Genomic DNA, 18,896 nt, shown 5'->3' on the forward strand with positions numbered 1-18,896 from the left:
AGTATACTTTAATATGTCAAAGTGGGACCCCAGTTTGTGTGCAGTTATAAAACAGCATGCCTCACTCTGTGTCTTGCACAGGGCACACTCTCAAAAATACAAATTGACAAGTAATTTTAATAATGTTTATTATGTGAGTTTGAGTTGCAAATATTTTTAACATAGAACTCCTGGAAGCAGTGATAGGTACTTATTCAGGGCCCTTAGTGTTTGCATACTAAAGGCCTTGAGTATTACTATTTTGCATAATCACGTGTCTTTACTAACATCGGCTTTGATTTCATGATTTGTGGTTATTAGCTATTGTGAAACAAATGTGTTAGACTGGCAATGCGTGATGCCGCTTCAATAAAGTATACACGTAAAGTGGATTATACTCTAAACCAACAGTAGAGAAACTCTGAGAGGGGTGGAGCAGATGACCAGAGTGTAGAGATGAGAGGGGTATATAGAGAGGTATTACTAAAGAGGAATATATTCATGCATTTTTAATTGCATAGGATAATTTGATTGCAAGTTTCAAAGACAGACTGAAAAAGAATGTAATCAATTCTCTGCGTGTTGGCACAATAGAAATTTACAGGGAGACTGTGGAGGAAATGATATGAGAACAGCTGAATGAACTCAATAGCTATAATGTGGAGTCTTCCTTATTGTTGAGAATGGAAAAGAGTGTGAAAACACAGTACACCAGATTTGGCAGCAAGCTGTGTTTTCTCAGTACAGTAGATCCCTATTGCTCATGAGTATTACAGAAAGACCTACACACCTGCTTCTGTTATTCTCAAGCTGAATGATGATTACAGAGTGTATAAATGGCCTAAATGTTTCCTCATATGTGGGAGAATGTAGATTATCTGGCTATCTAAATATCACCTGGCATTTTTATACCATGCAGCAGGTGTTCAATAAATGAAAATGGATGATTTTGGTTGACAGTTTTAGATAATACAGTGTTTTCAATATCTTTAGTTCTATTCTTCAGTTTCTATTTGTTCTTCCCTCACCTCCTATTGATATTTATCACTGTGGCTCCATAGGCCCATTACCTAGAGTCATATGTACACATTTTTGTCGTTATTTGTCCTTGCTTTCCCGCAAACTCACAATTGTGTAATTTCTTTCTATATGTCATTTCTTGAGCCCAGCCCTGCTTTACTATTTACTTAATCACATGTGAATCTAGGTGTCACCCTCTAGTTCTACATGACAACAGCCTCTCATATGGTTTATTTGCTGCTAACTTGTCTCGATTTACTTCTAGCCATTAATGATCACTAAGACCCAGTTTCATCATCTGTTGTGTTTGGGAGGGTAGAAACATCATTTTATTGGTATCTTCAATGACTCACAATTGTTAATCATGAACTTACAGTCACCTGTAGTAATCAAGAGACTACAGATGTTGGCAGGTTAGGCATCAGCTATAGAGGATGAATGTGGACATATGTAGTCTGTAGAACAAATAGTGAAGTGAAGTCAGAGGCAGATATGGCTCTCTTGAGTAGTAGAGTCTTATTAGAACATGGCCTAGAACTTCATTTTCAAAAGAAGAAGAATGCATAATCCTTTCTTTTCCTTATCAATGACTTCTTAGTATCTACTGAATTAGTACTGCAGATTAAGATTTAAAAAGGGGTTTAAGAAATCTGAATTTAAACTATCATTTTTATACTCTTTTATATTTTACAAAGCTTTCATTCAAAAAGATCACAGTTTTTAAAAACAGTTATATACTATTTGTGCCCTTTACTTTAGGAAAAATGGAATTATTAATAACAAAAAATTTTTCTTCATGGTCTGTGTTAAAATTGTGTAGTCTTATTCATAGTAATCTATTTAGAATTTATCTTGTATAGTCTAATCTCTGTTGCAGAAGGTAGAATAGTTATTTTTTCTTTGTCATTAGTCCTGATTACTTATGCAATAGAAAATTGTTTAAATTATAGTACTTTAAAAAATATAATCAATTTTTACACAAAGACCTTGAATGTCATATTAAATTTCCAATTTTCAATGGTAATTTTTTTAAAAATGTGCAATGTGTCTTAGGTTTTTGTTTTGTTTTATTTTGTTTCTGCTGCTGAAAGAAATTATCAAAAACTTAGTGGCTTAATGATAAGGAGAAAGGGAATTAAATATATGGTGACAGAAGGAGTTTTGACTTCGGGTGGTGAACACGCAATGCAATATGCATATGACTTATTGTTGAATTGTGCATTTGAAACCTATATAATTTTATTAACCAATGTCACCCTAATAAATTTAATTTAAAAATAACTTAGGGGCTTAAAGTAACACAATTTTACTATCTTACACTTCTGGGGTTAGAAATCTGACACAGTTCTTACTGATCAGGTATTGGTAGAACTGCATTTTTCTCTGGAGGCTCTAGGGAAGAATACATTTCCTTGTCTTTTTTAACTTCTTAGAGGCTTCTCACTTTACATGGCTTATGCTCCTCATTCATGATCTTCAAACAAAACAATGTTTGATCTTTCTGACCATTCAGCAGTAGGCATGTCCTTCTCTGACTGTTCTCTTGCCTCTCTCTTTTACTTTTAAAGGCCCCTTATGATTACACTGGATCCACCTGGATAATCCATGTAATCTTCCTATTTGAAGGTCATCCAATTAGCAACATTACTTTCACCTACAACCTTAATTCACCATTGCCATGTAACCTAACATATTTACAAGTTCTGGGGATTAGGATGTGACCCATTTGAGGGGTGTGGTATTATTTTGTCTATCACATCGTGGTGTATAGGTATGTAAATATATATAAATTTACCAAAGTCTTCCCATGAAAACAAACATCGGTAGAATAGATTAAATATTTTCCTGTTTTTCTACTTTGGCACTAGATTTTTACCTGTAGAATGAAAGGAAATTAACCCAATGATACAGTGTGTACTTTGAATCAATTCAAGGACTAGCAATTGTTTATAAAAATAAATACATATATGACTTATGGAATTTAAGTACAAGATAATGAAATTTTTATCAACAGAAAGTAATGCTCTGTGACACTAATACATCAAGAAAATTCCAGAATATTGCAGATTCTAAGACTGAAGTCAGAAAATTGCTAACATTTTCAAACTTTTTTCTATGAACCACTAACCATTGGTTATGAGCCAATAATGGTATAATGTTTTTGTAAAACTATGTTCCAGAAATGAAAACATTTATTATTATTTTTTCTGTCAAGCAGTACCATCTTTCAAGCCAATTCTAATTTTTATATTGAGGGATTAGGAGCAAGCTCTCGATCACTCATTCAGGATTTATCTGGCATTGTTCCATAGACTGAGTGTTCATGACACTTTGTAAGCAGTTGAAGTGTAGAAATATTTTGCATTTGGGGGGTAGGAGTTGACATAATTTGGATGATTCCTATGGAAATAGAAACTACTAGTCATAAGATACAGGGACATATTTTTTTAAGGCAAACATACTGTGTAATGACATCAAATGAGGTAAGAAACTGATTTAGGGAACTCCCTTTTGGGCTGAACTAAGCAGCTCTTTACACAAAGACATCATGATACAATATTTAAAATGGTACATTAAGATATAAGAGGCTTAGTTTCTGGTCCTGGCCCTATACATAATTATCTGCATCTTTTTGAACAAGTTAAAGGACATCTTTTTGCCTCATTTCCTTCAGTGTAAAAATGAGTTGAGGTGGAATTAAAGCTACTATAATGTTGTGTTATATAATTCTAGTTTTAAATGGCAATTTCACATTACATACTTCATTTGTGGTGGCTTGTGGAAGAAAGGGGATTGGGCTCAAAAAAGGAAATACAGTAGGTAGATGTGATATGACAAAGATCTTGCAACTATAAGTGTTCGAGACAGCTCACTGATATGCTGAGATCTAAAAAGGGCTCTTTCATACATTTCCTTGCTACTTTATAGTTTTCTGAGTTCAGTTCCAATGGCAATGGTAAATGTGAAGGGGGTCTTAAAAAGAAATAGCATCAGGATGTTTTACTGTAGTTTTGCCTTATTGTGTATGGACTAGACTTAATACTAGAAAGTTGATAGCAAAGTGAATTTCTTTGTATAAGATCTTTTTTCAGCTGACTTTTTTATAGAACTGAAGCTGCACTCCAAGGTGGAAGATAAATGGTCTTATGCAGTAAAAATCAGAGAATGTTATCATAGTAGAGATAGGATGGATCACCAACAAAATCTAACCCATACCCATATTTAACTGATGAAAACATGCAAGAGGTTTCATAATTCACTCAGGGGGATGAAGCCAGTTAATTACAGATCCAAGATGGAGACTAGATCTGGTCTTTCACACATTCAGCTATGTTCAGTCTTTGATACTTGAATTACATATGATCACATCATGATACTGGGAATTTTGGGTTAAATATTGATAGCATTTAACATTAGTCACTAATTGTAGTAAGAGTTGATAGTTCAGTGGTGCCTCATAAGTGCCACACACTATTCTAGATGCTTTACTCCTATATTTTTATTACTTCACTTACTCATCCTAACAATCCTATAAAATCATTTATGTTGCTACTCCTATATTACAGAAGGAGGAACTATATTCCAGTTCATACTTTTAATAAATGGCAAAGATGGGATTTCAACACAGTTTTGCTCCAAACCCTGTGTTCTCAATTATGCTATAATGGCTCTGAACTTGAATGCTATAAGAAAAATTAAACTACCATATTGGACCTGGATTCTTTCATGATCACAATCATATGAGGTGAACCACTTTAGTACATGGCCCTTTAAATTATGTATATGACTTTCCTTTGTAACTGAGGCTCATTCATTCACATGTAGTGATTGAGCATTTATCATATGTCCAGGATGTTACCAAGTATTTTAGGGGCTACAAAGGATAATATAATTCAAAATGATAGAATGCATGATAAAATAGTATAATTCAAAGTATAATAAATAGCATTAATTACATCAGTGCCTAGATATTACATATCCATATTTAATATGGGTCAGGCTTTGTGCTAGATATTTTGCATATGTCATGTCATGTAATTTTCACAGCCCTTTAAGGCAAATTACATTTCTCAGTTTTACTGATGGTAAAACTGAGGCTTGAATGAGTAGGCAACTTATCTGTGATCACAAAGGACTTGGCAGAGTTGGAATTCAAATCTAGATCTGTGCGAGTGAAAATCTCATTTTATTTCTACTACTCTCCTTGGAATTTAATAACCCAATCCTAAGGAAAGAGCATTGAGTGCTCTCACACACACGCGCATGAATATTACATCTGAATGCTCAGCCAGAATCCTTTGTGGCCTCTCTTTGCCCAGATCTTACAGGTTCCTGGGGGTTTTAATCATCTCTCCATACATGGTAGTGAGGAGAAATCCTAGAGTTAACCTCTAGCCTTTCTATTCGGGCTCTGCCCACTAATTAAGTTTAAGAGCACAGTTTTGCAAGGTATTTCAGGAGTGTGAGTGATGGAATGAATGGAAATAGAGATGTGCAACTAACTTTCTAAATATATGATTTTAACTTAAAAAGTAATGATCACTTTTTTTTTCCTTTCCTGCAGCTCTTCTACTTTATTTCCCATTATTCCAACATCATTTCTCTTATCTCCCTGAAGATCTACTCCCCCTAAGACCTGGAGCCTCCTCTAATTCAGTCACTCATTTCATTTAGGAACTGGACTGAGTCTCTCTCCTTTCACCAAATAATGGGTGGTTTCAGCTTTTTATACCTATTGAGTGACATTCTTGGAAAGGGAAGGATTGCTTCTCTACATTTTAGAGCATCTTGAACTATGAAACGCTTTTCACTTCTCTCCTCTCTCTTTCTCAAACAGGCACATCAACGTTGTATAATTCTGTGTGTATCCCTGTTATCTATTTGTTTCTGGTATTATGGGAACTTACAGCTTGGGGGTGTAACTGTATATGTATTATATTCAGATGGAGACTTGTCAAGACAAATAGAGTCTCCCTGACACTGATGCTTACAGTCAACACTGGGATAGAAAGTTGATAGCTGCATTCAAATTTTGCAGTCGGCTGCCATAGAAACCAATGCAAGACTTGGCACTGAAATATTACATCTCAGGGATATGTCTGGTGAAACTTTGACGAGGAAAGCAAAATCAATTAGAAAGCAATTTTATAGAGACCCTTTTAGATCCTCAAAACCTTGAGTCTCAAAGCACCTGAACCAAGTTTAATTATTTAGAAAAAAACATTGGGTCTTGACTTTCTTAAATTCATTGAAAAGACTTTCTTTAGATGTTAATAACATTTGATAGGAGAATTACTCTGTCTAGAACATTCAGCTCGCCTCAGAAATGATTTAAAGATTATATTTTATGCTTTTAAAAGTTAAGCTTCTTGTCTTTCATCCCTAAATCAAAACTAGCATAAAATTTCAGAAGTCAAGCTTTAGCAGTCAGCAAATAAACATTTGCAAAACTGTTAAATGATTATTTTTATATTGTGAATGCCATTGCATTCATATTGCATATATTGAGGAAGATGTATTTCCATTCACTACATATAATGCAAGCAATAAAATTTCACTGTCCAGATTCTATGGTGAATAAGTTTCTTGAGTTTTCCAATTATCAAGGTCTCTAACCACTGCACTTTCCACCTTTAACAGATGAATCAAACTTGGCAGTCCTCAGATACTATAACAAGAACACCTTCATATACATTTTAGCTCCCATAGAATTCTTCAGGGATGTACTTCACGTCTTAACATATAGAATATCTCAAATATAAACTTACTTTTCTCTCTTGGTGATTCTTTAAAATATTTTTGCATGTTAGTTATTGTGATCTCCTGGTGCTTCAATGTAGGTAAAAGCATAGAATCAGAATTGTTAACATCTCTTCCCTTTTTTAGGAAAGTGACCTTGTGCAAGATGCTTTAGCAACCAATGTCTCAAGGACAGCTGAGCCAAATGCAAGTGGTTAATTAGCCCTCTCATCAGCACCCACACTTAGCTATACCCAAATTTTATTCCCATATACAGTAGAAATGTCTTATGCCTTCAGGAACCACAATGATGAGGTACAGGTGACTGTTTTCTCACCCTGCCTCTGATAGTTGACCTACCTCTCATCACCACCATGCTGCCTGGGCAGCTGACAAGCGGATTCTGATAACAGTAAGTGTGGCAGCTTTGAATGATTGCCATGGAATTTTTTTTTCTTCCCTCAGTTTTCCTTTTTTTCCTTTCTTCTTCCTCCTGTTGCTATTCCAAATTTTCTGTAAAAAGCTAGTTTAAGTATAGATTACCAACCCATCAGAGAATACACTTCCTTTCAAGTGGGAAATCAAATAATCACAGCATGGTGGGTACCATTTTTATGCTTCTTCTTTCTATGTTGTTGGTTTATTGCTTGGATCTACAGGGAAGGATTCATTCTGCATGAGGAAAGGTTTTCAGCCCCTCCTTTTCTAACCACAATTGTTTTGAAGTCTACAGCTATTCTCAAAGTTAGAGAGATCTGAAAGTTTGGCCTAAGGCAAGGAAGAGAGTAGTGTGTATGCATACGTGTGTACATATATATGTATTATCTTGCTCAGTAGTAGGCATATGTTAAATTAATTTGACAAGCTGTTTATTTTTAACATAAGTTAAAACACAGAAATGAACTTCTATTTCAAAGATGTGAAAAGAATTATTATTTTTTTAATCAAATGAGCAAGAGCAAATCAACTGATGATACAATCATATTTCATTTGGGTGCATATATGCTATTTTACATGAACACAAATTCGTTTTGCAAGTTTTTCAGCTATGCATAGATATTTACTATAACACAGTGGCTCCCCAACCTTTTTGGCACCAGGACCGAGGCTCATATGAGAATCTACTGCCTGATGATCTGAGGTGGAGCTGAGGCAGTGATGCAAGCGCTGGGGAACAGCTGAAAATGCATATGAGGCTTTGCTTGTTCCCCTGCCACTAACCTCTAGCTATGTGACCCAGTTTCTAACAGACTGCAGGACTGTCCGTGGCCCAGGGGGTTTGGGGACCCCTGCTATAACATATAATTTTTAAAAAATTATACATGCCTAATTTAAATTCATCTAAATTTTATACCAAAAATGTATTAGATATTGGTTATATAAGTGAAATAAGTCAGACAGAAATGTTGAGAACTATACAATGTCACTCATATGTGGAATATAAAACTGAAAGCAACAAACAAACATGACAAACGAATGGAGACTCATGGGCATGAACGACAGTTTAGTGCTTTCCAAAGGGAAGTGGGGAGGAGGAAGGTAGAGAAGGGAAAAGGGGGTCACAAAAGTGGTGACGGAAGGAGATTTGACTTTGGGTGGTGAACACATAATGCAATATAGATATGACGTCTTATTGAATTATACACTTGAAGCCTATATAGTTTTATTAACCAGTGTTACCCCGATAGATTTAATAAAAAATAAGAACAAAAGACATATGGTTCCTTAAAAAAACAGGTATATTTATTAATTTACTTATTTCAGTGTGATTGGATAGATGGCGAAAAAGCAAAAAAAAAATAAAAAATCAGTAGGGTTCCATTATTTCAAGGACTATTACAAAAATGATACTGCACTCACCTGGCCCTAGGTATGTGTCACAAGGACATTAAGATTACTACAGTACAAAATTCTAATAACAAGAGGAGAGGGGAGAGCTAAGAGAAATACAAAACAGGGTTAATTGTGGTGAAAGATAAGCACATTAAAAACCTGAAGATTTGGGAAAACAGAAAAGAAATGTTTTTTGTATAATAAAGAAGTGTGATTTAGAATGTTCGATTTGGGGTCTAATTTAGACATTATGGAAAGAAAAATTATTTGGTGGCAGTAATGACATGAAGAGATTAAAAAACAGGACACATAAGACCATGTGTGTTTTATGGTGGTGTTTTGAACAGTTAGCAGTTAACATTTAGGGTTATTGACACTTTCTAACTTGGGAAAAGTGATTTTATGTCATAGATAACTTTGTGGAGAGGTAGAATAACAAGGGTGGTGTCTGAAGAGGTGACAGACATAGTTCTGGATGCTTCAGATTTTCTGTAAATTAACAAAAGAAAAAGGCAAACAAATAGAAAATTTAATGCAACTTTTATCACAGACAATATATGAATCAAAATGAAAAGACCAACAAATCAATACAAAAATGGACATATTAGATGAATAAATAGTTCATAAGAAAGTCAGTAGGCTTTGAAAAATATTCATAATTAAATTTTTAATTATGAGGGCATAATTAAAAAAGCAAAAATTTTACCATCAATTTAACAACATTAAAACATGGCAAGTGTGTAGAAAATAAGGTGTTTATGCATTGCTAATAGTTTAATTGATAGAACCTATGTGCAGAATAATTTAGCATTATCTGTCAAGACCAAAATGTCACATGCTTTTTGACTCAGCAATTCTCAGATTTATCTTTCAGATACAGTCATCCATATTATACATCATGTGTGCATTTGTGTGTATACATTTATTGTTTTTTGAATTGCATATGCTTGGCAATTACTTAAATATGCAACAATAGAAGATAGTCGAGAAAATTATAGTTTATATATACAATGGATGCCATTCAGCTATGATGAAGAGACAATTCTATATGTACTAGTATGGACAGATCTTGAAAATATATTGTTAAATGGAAGAACTACAGAGTGCAAAAAGTAGATATAGTATGCTACTGCTTGGAAGAAAGAATATTCTCATGCAAACACACAAAGACATACACACACATACATACTTGGATGATCTTAAAATACCTGTAGCCTGTTTATACTTGAAATTGGTTTAGGAGGTTGCCTCTAGGGGCACTGGTGGGCTGGTGAGATTGGAGTGCAAAGATACTTTTCAAGTTAGACATTTTCACACCTTTTACATTTTACTTCTTATTGTATGGCCTACTCACAAAAAAAATAATTTAAAACTAAAGATATTAGAGGAAATTATGGATTCTAAGACTATATTCTTTCTGGGGATAAAAGTGTGCATTTAGCTAGAATTACTTTTGCTTTATTAGGAATCTGATAGTAGTGAACATAAAACAGGAGAAAAACACTGCAGATATTCAGATATTTTGACACCATACTGAGATCATTTGAATTTTTTTGCCTTATTAATATTCTTAAATAATTATGGAGACGATGCTGTGACCCAGAAGTGCAATAATCCATTAAAGCATTTCGTTTACATCCCATTAACAATGACAGCATTCTGTTACCCTTTAAATTTTTTTACATCACAATCTTGGTTATTTAACCATTTTCCAATTATTAAGTAGTATATGAAACAGACTCACATTTTATATTCAGAACAATACAGATCATAATATCTATATCTTATAGCAATTATAGATTACAACAGTGAAAATTGAGTTTCAGAGTATGAAAAGATTATAGAACAAGTCAAAATCTTATATGAATATGAGAGAATATTCTAGTTATAATTAGAAGGCACCAATGGCCTAACTGTCATTAATACTGAGGGATAGTTTTGACAAGTATTTATAACTTAACGTACCAAATGCCAAAACAGTGAAATAAAGAAGAGGCATAGAAAATAAAGATAAAGGAATTGCCATGTATTACCCAATTTATATCTAATGTTTTTTTAATCAGTAGCATAAAATATGAATGAAATTTTACACATCATTATATGTGGCATTTCTTTACTTGTGGTGTTAAGGTAATTATTTTCATACAATAATTTAGAAAATCACACACAAGTGATATAACTTAGGTGTGTAGCCTTTAGTTGTACATAAGAACTTTGATTCAATTTTCTGCTCAATGTACTCAACCTTTAACTTATTAATGAGAAAATCACATTTTTTTCTTTTTCATTGAACTTTATTTCATTACCACACTAGCCACTTTCATTCACCATGTCACTTAAGGAAAAAGAAGTCCTAAAGAGGATAATGAAGAAAACTACAATTAAGAAATAGGAACAACAACAATAATTTTGCTAAATAATTAACGTTTTGTTTATTGTTTCTAGTAATTTTTTAGTAGAGTCTGTAGGATTTTCTGCATAAAGAATCATGTCATCTGCAAAAAGTGACAGTTTGCCTTCTTCACTACATATTTGGATGTCTTTTATTTCAATATTGGATGACTATCCTGGTGACACCAAAGTTAATGAACTTGTATGAGACTATGATGAGCATGAATATGTGCTCACCCTTTGGAAAAACAAATAAACTATTAAACCATGGCTTATAGATAAAATTTCAGAGGGCCAGCTGAAAATCTTGTGGTCTTGAGGATTCTCATTCCCTTTTAGCATTTGGAACTTAAAGTGTAGAATAATTTCTCCTTAAATAACATGAGGCATTTCATCTTCACTTCAGTTCTATAAAAGGTATTGTCCTCTCATTCAGTTTGCTGCATGATATCTAAAATATTAAGACTCATTTCCCTTCAATGTACCATTACAAATAAGCTCTCACAAGGAAAAAGAAAGGTGTTTAGAAAAGGCCAGGGGCTTTCTTTGATACTTTCAAGTAAACGCATGTTTGTGTAGGCAATGGTACCTCGGCTATTGTCCAGCGGTTTAATTGGCTCTCATTTCCCTAATCTCCTATAACAGATAATGTTATTACAGAATCTCAGGACTGGAAAATCCCCCATCAGACAAAACAAGCCTTTTAATGAGAATCTTTTTGTTTTACGTGGCATTTGGCTTGGTTTGAGCCACTTTGATCCATATTACTTGTTGGAAATGCAGTATTTTTTTTCTAAAAACTAAGCTCATTCTAAACCAGGAAACATTTATTTTGGATCATTTCTTTTCTGGAATGATTCAAAGTTCAAGAAAGTAAAATTGGGGAGGAATTTAAATTAAGCTGAAGAAGCAAGGAGACAAAATTAAATTGGATTTTATAACCTCCGTTTTGCAACTAGGATGATAATTTTATCTAGAAAGACAAAATGCTGGAGCATTTGCTATTTTTGAAATTACATTGTTTTATTCTATAATAATAAATCAATGTGTATAAATCATGTTTCCAGATTCTGTATTTTATTTATCCATTTAGTTATTTTTAAATTCAATAAATATTGAGTGTCTTCTGTGTTCAAGGCACTGCTAATAGAGTAGAGCAAAGAAACCGACAAACAAAAGAAAGTCCTGACTCTAATAGAGCTTGTAGTTTTGATAGTGATAATTATATGGGGGAAAATGTATAGAAGAGAAGAATACAGTGTATATATGGAGGTGAGGCAGATATGTTATCTTATATATAATTTATCTGTATTCATATCTATCTACAAGACATAGAGTACATGTTTTATTAAAGGATGTCAAAGATAGCCTCTCTGATAAGTTGACTTTTGAGAAAATTGAAAGGAAGTGAGGGGGAAAGTCAGTAGCTATGGAGAAAAGAGACTCACTGGCAGGGCACAGCAAATGCAAAGGCCTAAGATGAAGCATGTTTCGTGTTTAAGGAACAATGAAGTGACATCGGTTGGGGGGAAATGATATGAGATGAGATGAGAGAGACAGGGTGGGAGTGGAACAGGTCCGCTAGGTCTTTGGTGACGCTGGAATGATTTGGGAATAGATTCTTTTGGACCACGTGTATAGAATATGGTGGTTAAAATAGAAAATCAGGGCCATGGAGAAAATATAGAAGCAAAAATAGTGTATAAGAACACTAATATGATTTATATAGTTGAGGCCCAGATTTTTCTCTGAGTTTCCTAGTAACCAGAGCATAAAGGGAAATGAAAATTTCATAGGTCTGTTTGAATAAATAAATGAAAAATCAAGCATACCAATTATTTATGAAAATCGAAACAATATTATAAAGTATTGCTCTTGCTTGTCTACTTTGTCTGCCAAGCACGCCTTTTTACTCTTGATTTTTTATTGTTTTGATTCTTCAGTTATTGAATAAGTTTTCATATATGAGATACTGTAATTCCATCTAATTTCAAACAAGCCTGTAGGTTATAAAATCTTATGTCATTTTTAAAGTATCTGCTAACATACTGAAATTTTCATGACTTGCCTTATATAGATGGATATATATTTATGTCAATCCCATGATTCAAGTGGACAGATTCAGTCTTTATTTTAAGTAGAAAGCACACATTAAATTCTTCATGTACCAAGAGGAAACTCACTTCAGTTAATATATTTATTTTCTCTTTATATTGACTGCCTCTTTTAAATTTCAAACTCTTACATTGAGATTAATGCAATTTCTTATTGATCTGGTAAATACTTTATTAGGTACTGCAACATTTCAAGTTAAAATACACTGAGATAACCAGAAATAAGCCATTCTCTCATTTAAAATAATAATTTGAATAACTAAAAAAAGACCATTGCCCAAGAGAATTTGCCTCTCTGGGAAACAACAAAAAAGTAAACATGACTAAGGTAGTCATGACCTAATGTTTATAAAAGTTGCTAAACCGAATTAGAAATATAGAAAAGTGTGAATAGTATGAAAAGATATATAAGAGGAATATATTGCCCTTATGAAATAAACCATTCCTGTTAAGTAGTAAGATTTCAAAACTTTCTAGGTATTATATTCTAAAATGGATAGTGATTTAAGCAAGTAAATTGAAAATAGTCAAAAGTATGCAATAGTGAGAGAAACATACTAAGTAGAAGGTTAAGATTTGGATAACAAAAATCAGAAGATAAAGCAAAAGAATGTAAAAGCATGTTAATGGAAGATATGCAGTCTATGGAAACTTGTTAGGAAGCCTAAAGTAATTAAAAAAGATAATCTCTCTTTCTCTCTGTCTCTGTCTCTCTCTCTCACTCTATACACACACACACACACACACACACACACACACAATCTTACAGTGGGGCAAGAACCAATATAAACATTTTACACAAAATTCTTCATTTAATTGGTACCACTAACCCCATGAGATTGGTATATCTTTTTTTTTCTGTTCCAAGGGTTGAAAAACTATTGGTCTAAGGGTATAGAATACGATGTATTTTGATAGAGTTGAATATTTATCATGTTATTTTAATTTGTAGAGTTTGAATTTTTAAAGATGTTATGATAAATATCACACTTGCTTCAAACACCAAAAATAGGTATAATAAACAATTTTGAGAGGACCTATTGACTTCAAGACACTTCAGGTAAATATAATGAGGTTTCCTCCAGATGCTAAATATACTTTTTAAAGTGTCATTATATGTGTTCGAGTGGCACTGGTTAATGAAATTATATAGGTTTCAAGTGTACAGTTTTGTAATACATCATATGTTTATTGCACAGTGTGTTCACCACCCGAAGTTGAATCTCCTTCTGTCACCATATATTCAAACTCCTTTACCCTTTTCTACCTTGTTCCATCCCCCTTTTATCTCTGGTGAAAACCAAACTGTTGTCAGTGTCTATGTGTTTTTCTTTGTCTTGTTCTTTTGCTGCTTTCAGTTTAATATCCCACATGTGAGTAAATCTAATGGTTCTCGACTTTTTCTGTCTGACTTATTTCACTTATTCACTTAGCATGATAATCTCAAGATTCATCCATGTTGTTGCAAATGGCAATAGTTCACCTTTTCTTATGAATGAGTAATATTCCATCATGTATATGTACCACATCTTCTTTATCCAGTCATCTATCAAAAGACACTTCAGTTGTTTCTATGTCTTGGCCACCATAAATAATGTTGCAATGAACAAAGTAGTACATATATCTTTATGAATAAATGTTTTCAAAATTTTGGGGGTAGATACCCAGAAGAGGGATTGCTGAGACTTATGGTAATTCTATTCTTAACTTTTTGAGGATCCTGCATACTGTTTTCCATAGTGGCTGTACCAATCTGCAGTCCCAACAGCAATGTATGAGAGTTCCTTTTTCTCCACATTCTCTCCAACATTTGTTATTACTTGTCCTGTTAATGATAGCCATTCTAACAGGTATGAAGTGGTGTCTCATTGTTTTTTTTTTTTTGTCTTGTTTTGTTTTTTTGGCAAGGCAACCCTTAGTTGACCTCACAGATTGTAAGGACCTTGTCAGTTTACAATCCCTTATTATTATTTTTTTATGCCTACAGCATCTGATCTTTCTACATGGTCTCCCATCTAAGTACTAACCAGGCCTGACCCTACTTAGCTTCCAAGATCAGATGGGATTAGGCTTGTTCAGAGTGGCATGGCTGTAGACTTCATTGTGGTTTTGATTTGCATTTCCCTAATAACTAGTGAAGCTGAGCATCTTTTCGTATGTCTGTTGACCATTTGTATGCCTTCTAGGGAGAAGTGTCTATTCAGGTCCTCTATTTATTTTTTAATTGAATTGTTTGGGCATTTTGTTGTTGTTGTTGTTGAGTTTTATGAGTTCTTTATATATTTTAGATGTTAGACCCTTTTTGGAGGCATTGTTTGCAAATATCTTCTCCCATTCAGTTGCTTGCCTCTTTATTTTGTTGATGATTTTCATTGCCGTGCAGATGCTTTTTAGTTTGATATAGCCCCATTCATTTATTTTTGCTTTTCCTTACCTTGCTTTTGAGGTCAAATTCATGAAATCCTCGATAAGACCAAGGTCCATACATTTAGTACCTATGTTTTCTTCGATATATTTTGTTGTTTCAGGTCTTATATTTAAGTCTTTGATTTATTTTGAGTTAATTTTGGTGTATAGTGACAAATAACAGTCTAGTTTCTTTCTTATGCATGTGGCTTTCCAATTTTCCCAGCACCATTTATTGAAGAGGTTTTCTTTTCTCAGATGCTAAATATTCTTTACTTGCTCTGACGCATCGTATGTCTTAAAGGCTATATACACAACTTGTTTTCTTATACCAGCTATCATTATTATTTCCATTTTACACATGAGGAAACAAAGAGCAGTCAGATGATTGACCAGATTCTAATACTCAAAGGCATTTAAACTTAAGGTGTTATTGATTAAAATGGTTTAAAAAATTGGAGATTTAAGGTATATCATTTCATATCATTTATATTAGGTGGATGCAGTCAGGAGACCAGGAAAGGGTGATTAGAAAATCCAAATGAGAGCAACCAGGATCTTTATCAGAGACTAAAAATGAAATTAGGGATTTGGGGAGAGGGGAGGTGAGTGCTTTAGAAGACATGAAAAACGACAAGCAATTAGGTGAAAAGTAAATGGTTATGATGAACCTATTGAATGTATGCTATCAGTGAAAATCATATTTGGAATTGTTATATATAAAGCAATTGAGCGTGTTTTAGTGGGTGATTCAGAAGGTAGGTTGATAAAAAATTTCATCTACAAAGGGAAAATATAATTGAGCTTAGGCTGGATATGAAAGGGCAGAAGTGAAGAGATAGATCCATGTGTATTTATTTAGAGTTTAACATGAGCACAGAGACACTATAGGAAAAGAAATTCAACTAAAGAACCAAAAATATAAATGAATCTCAACAAAGAATAGCTTCTAATGTTGTATATATTTCCTGGGAAAAGATACAGGATCCTCTCTTAGTAAGCAAAGAGTAAATAAAACAAAATAAAACAAATGCCACCATTTTTAAAAATTTAAAAATTTTAAGCTACAATTTATGTTTCTGATTTACATTTATGGATATGATAGTCTATTAATAAATATCTTTTATGAAACAATTATATACATAGTAAAGGGAAATCTATATGTACACATGTTTCTGAGTGTGTGTGTGTGTGTGTGTGTGTGTGTGTGTGTGTAGAGAGAGAGAGAGACAGACAGAAAGAGAGAGAAATCTAGGATCATAAGATTATATTGGTGAAAAAGAAATGTTCCAGTTCAAGGCGTATACATTTATACAGTGGACTAGTAGTGGGATGAGATTGGGGAACAAGTCAAAACACTTGAATGGAGGCAGAATAATCATATATAAGACAGATGAAATATTCCAAAGTCACCTTGAAATAAATATAAAATCTATGTTAGCAGCTTGACAGTGACAAGAGTCAAGATATTATGCTGCTGTGAAACCACAAAAGATGCAATTGATATTTTAATCTAAAGTATCAAGTCTGAGGGAAAAGCCTGAAAATAGAAATTATTCTTAAAAATAAAAGTGTATCTGTTGATATATGTCTGACTTGACTGCTTTCATTTTTTTAATCCTCATGTGAAGAATAATAAAAGTAGAATTTCCCAGTTCATCTTATCTTTAATTTGCAAAAATGAATCTCAGTTTTTTACAGACAAGAACCTAATGCCCTCTGAGATTGTCATTAGATTAAAAAATATATCGGAGATGTTTTTATTGTTAGAACATTGCTTTTCTTAAGAAATGAAGTTAACCTTTTGAGTTTTCAAAAACTAAGATACTGATGTGTTTGTGTGTGTGCATGTGTGTGCATGTGTGTTAAAGAACACTAATATTGGCTCTTCTAAAATGATTTAGTTGTAGTTTTCCTAGTTAGAGCAGAATTCTATATTCCCCTTGTTACTTAAGAGGGGAAATAAAATTTTTTGAATATTTTCTTCTCCCTTTACTTCCTGACCCATTTAATCGTCTAACCAAATCATCCCTCCTTCTCCTTCTTTGTTACAAAATTTTTGTTAAGCTCCTACAATGTTCCAAAAACTGATTCATCATCATTGAGGGGTCACATGATTCCCAGTCTATCTACTCTCACATCAACCCAATAAAATTCTCAACTAATATTTTAATTATTTTCTAATCTCTTCTCTGAAAGCTTTCTACATTTTACTTTATAGGTCAGCATAATTTTCATTTAAAAATATATTGTTCAATTAACTCATGAATTAATTTTTTGTTTTCACAAATTATATCTAGTTGCTTACATTAAAATTGTATATGATTAAATAGTAAACAGCAATAGTATCAAAGACAAAAATGATGGAGATAAATCAACTAAAAGGGACAACAGTTTTGTTGTGATTGCTTTTCTAAATATTATTCTTAACTTCCAAATAGTGAATATAAAGAGCAAGACATAGCCTCCTATATAGGACTCAGCATCGGAGAGGAAAGTACATCAATTGCTGATTTTACTAAATTCCACCTAATCCTTTTATTATAAAGTCTTAGTTTTTCCATCTGTTCAATGAAGATAATGCCAGCCTTGTAGCACTATGATATAGTCTGATAGCTTTGTCACAAATACTTCAACATGCTGAACAGTGGGCCATCTATCCAGGAGTAACATCTCTTGCGTCAAGCTTAGTTCCACAAGGCTTTGTTTGTATAGATGACGATGGTGATCATGATTTGATGATGCTGCTGCTGCTGTTGCTGATGATGGTGGCGGTGATGGTGACGTGCTGATGGTGATGATAGTTAACACTTATTGGCAACTTATAATATGCTTGATATGCTAAGCCTTTGCCTGGCTTATCTCATTTAATCCCCAAAACAACCCTGTGAGATTGGTACATTTTAAATTCCCTTTTGACATTAAGGAGACCTTAGAGAGGTTGAGTGAGTTCATGTCCATACATGTAATATGAAACTTCTATATGTTTATCTGTGGTGTATGTTGGCCCCATAATGATAAATATGGGAGAATTGCCCTGTTTCCTTACCTTTTCTCACTAGTATAAATTATTAATTGAATGAAACATGAGGATAATAAATTCAGAAGAGACAGAGAGTTACATTTTTGCAACATGTAAAGTAAAATCTGGACAGTTTACAGAAATACTTTGAAAATACAGAGAGCAAAACACATTTATTTGCTTTTTATTTTCTCTCCTTTTAGAAGAGCAAGCATAGCATGTTTCTGAAAGTTTTTTGCAATTTATCTAGTTATATTGTTAGCACCAATGTATTTGGAAGTAAATGTTTTTTTGGCAAATTCTGTCCCAATGCACTACATCATTTGAGTTCATGGAAAGATATTAGCCCTGATAAGAAATATTAGTAAAACTGATTTCACTTCAACAGTCTG

The 18,896-nt window shown here is 33.3% G+C and overlaps 1 protein-coding gene and 1 pseudogene across 6 annotated transcripts in view; one reads left to right on the forward strand and one right to left on the reverse strand.

Annotated features, from left to right (window-relative positions):
- IL1RAPL1 (interleukin 1 receptor accessory protein like 1) overlaps positions 1–18,896 on the forward strand; it is a 1,213,847-nt gene that overhangs the window by 582,126 nt on the left and 612,825 nt on the right. The gene's annotated exons all lie outside the window — the stretch shown is intronic.
- LOC118608547 lies at positions 15,055–15,173 on the reverse strand (annotated as a pseudogene).

Source organism: Rousettus aegyptiacus, unplaced genomic scaffold (genome assembly GCF_014176215.1).
Source record: "Rousettus aegyptiacus isolate mRouAeg1 unplaced genomic scaffold, mRouAeg1.p scaffold_m13_p_9, whole genome shotgun sequence".
NCBI classification, from domain to species: domain Eukaryota; kingdom Metazoa; phylum Chordata; class Mammalia; order Chiroptera; family Pteropodidae; genus Rousettus; species Rousettus aegyptiacus.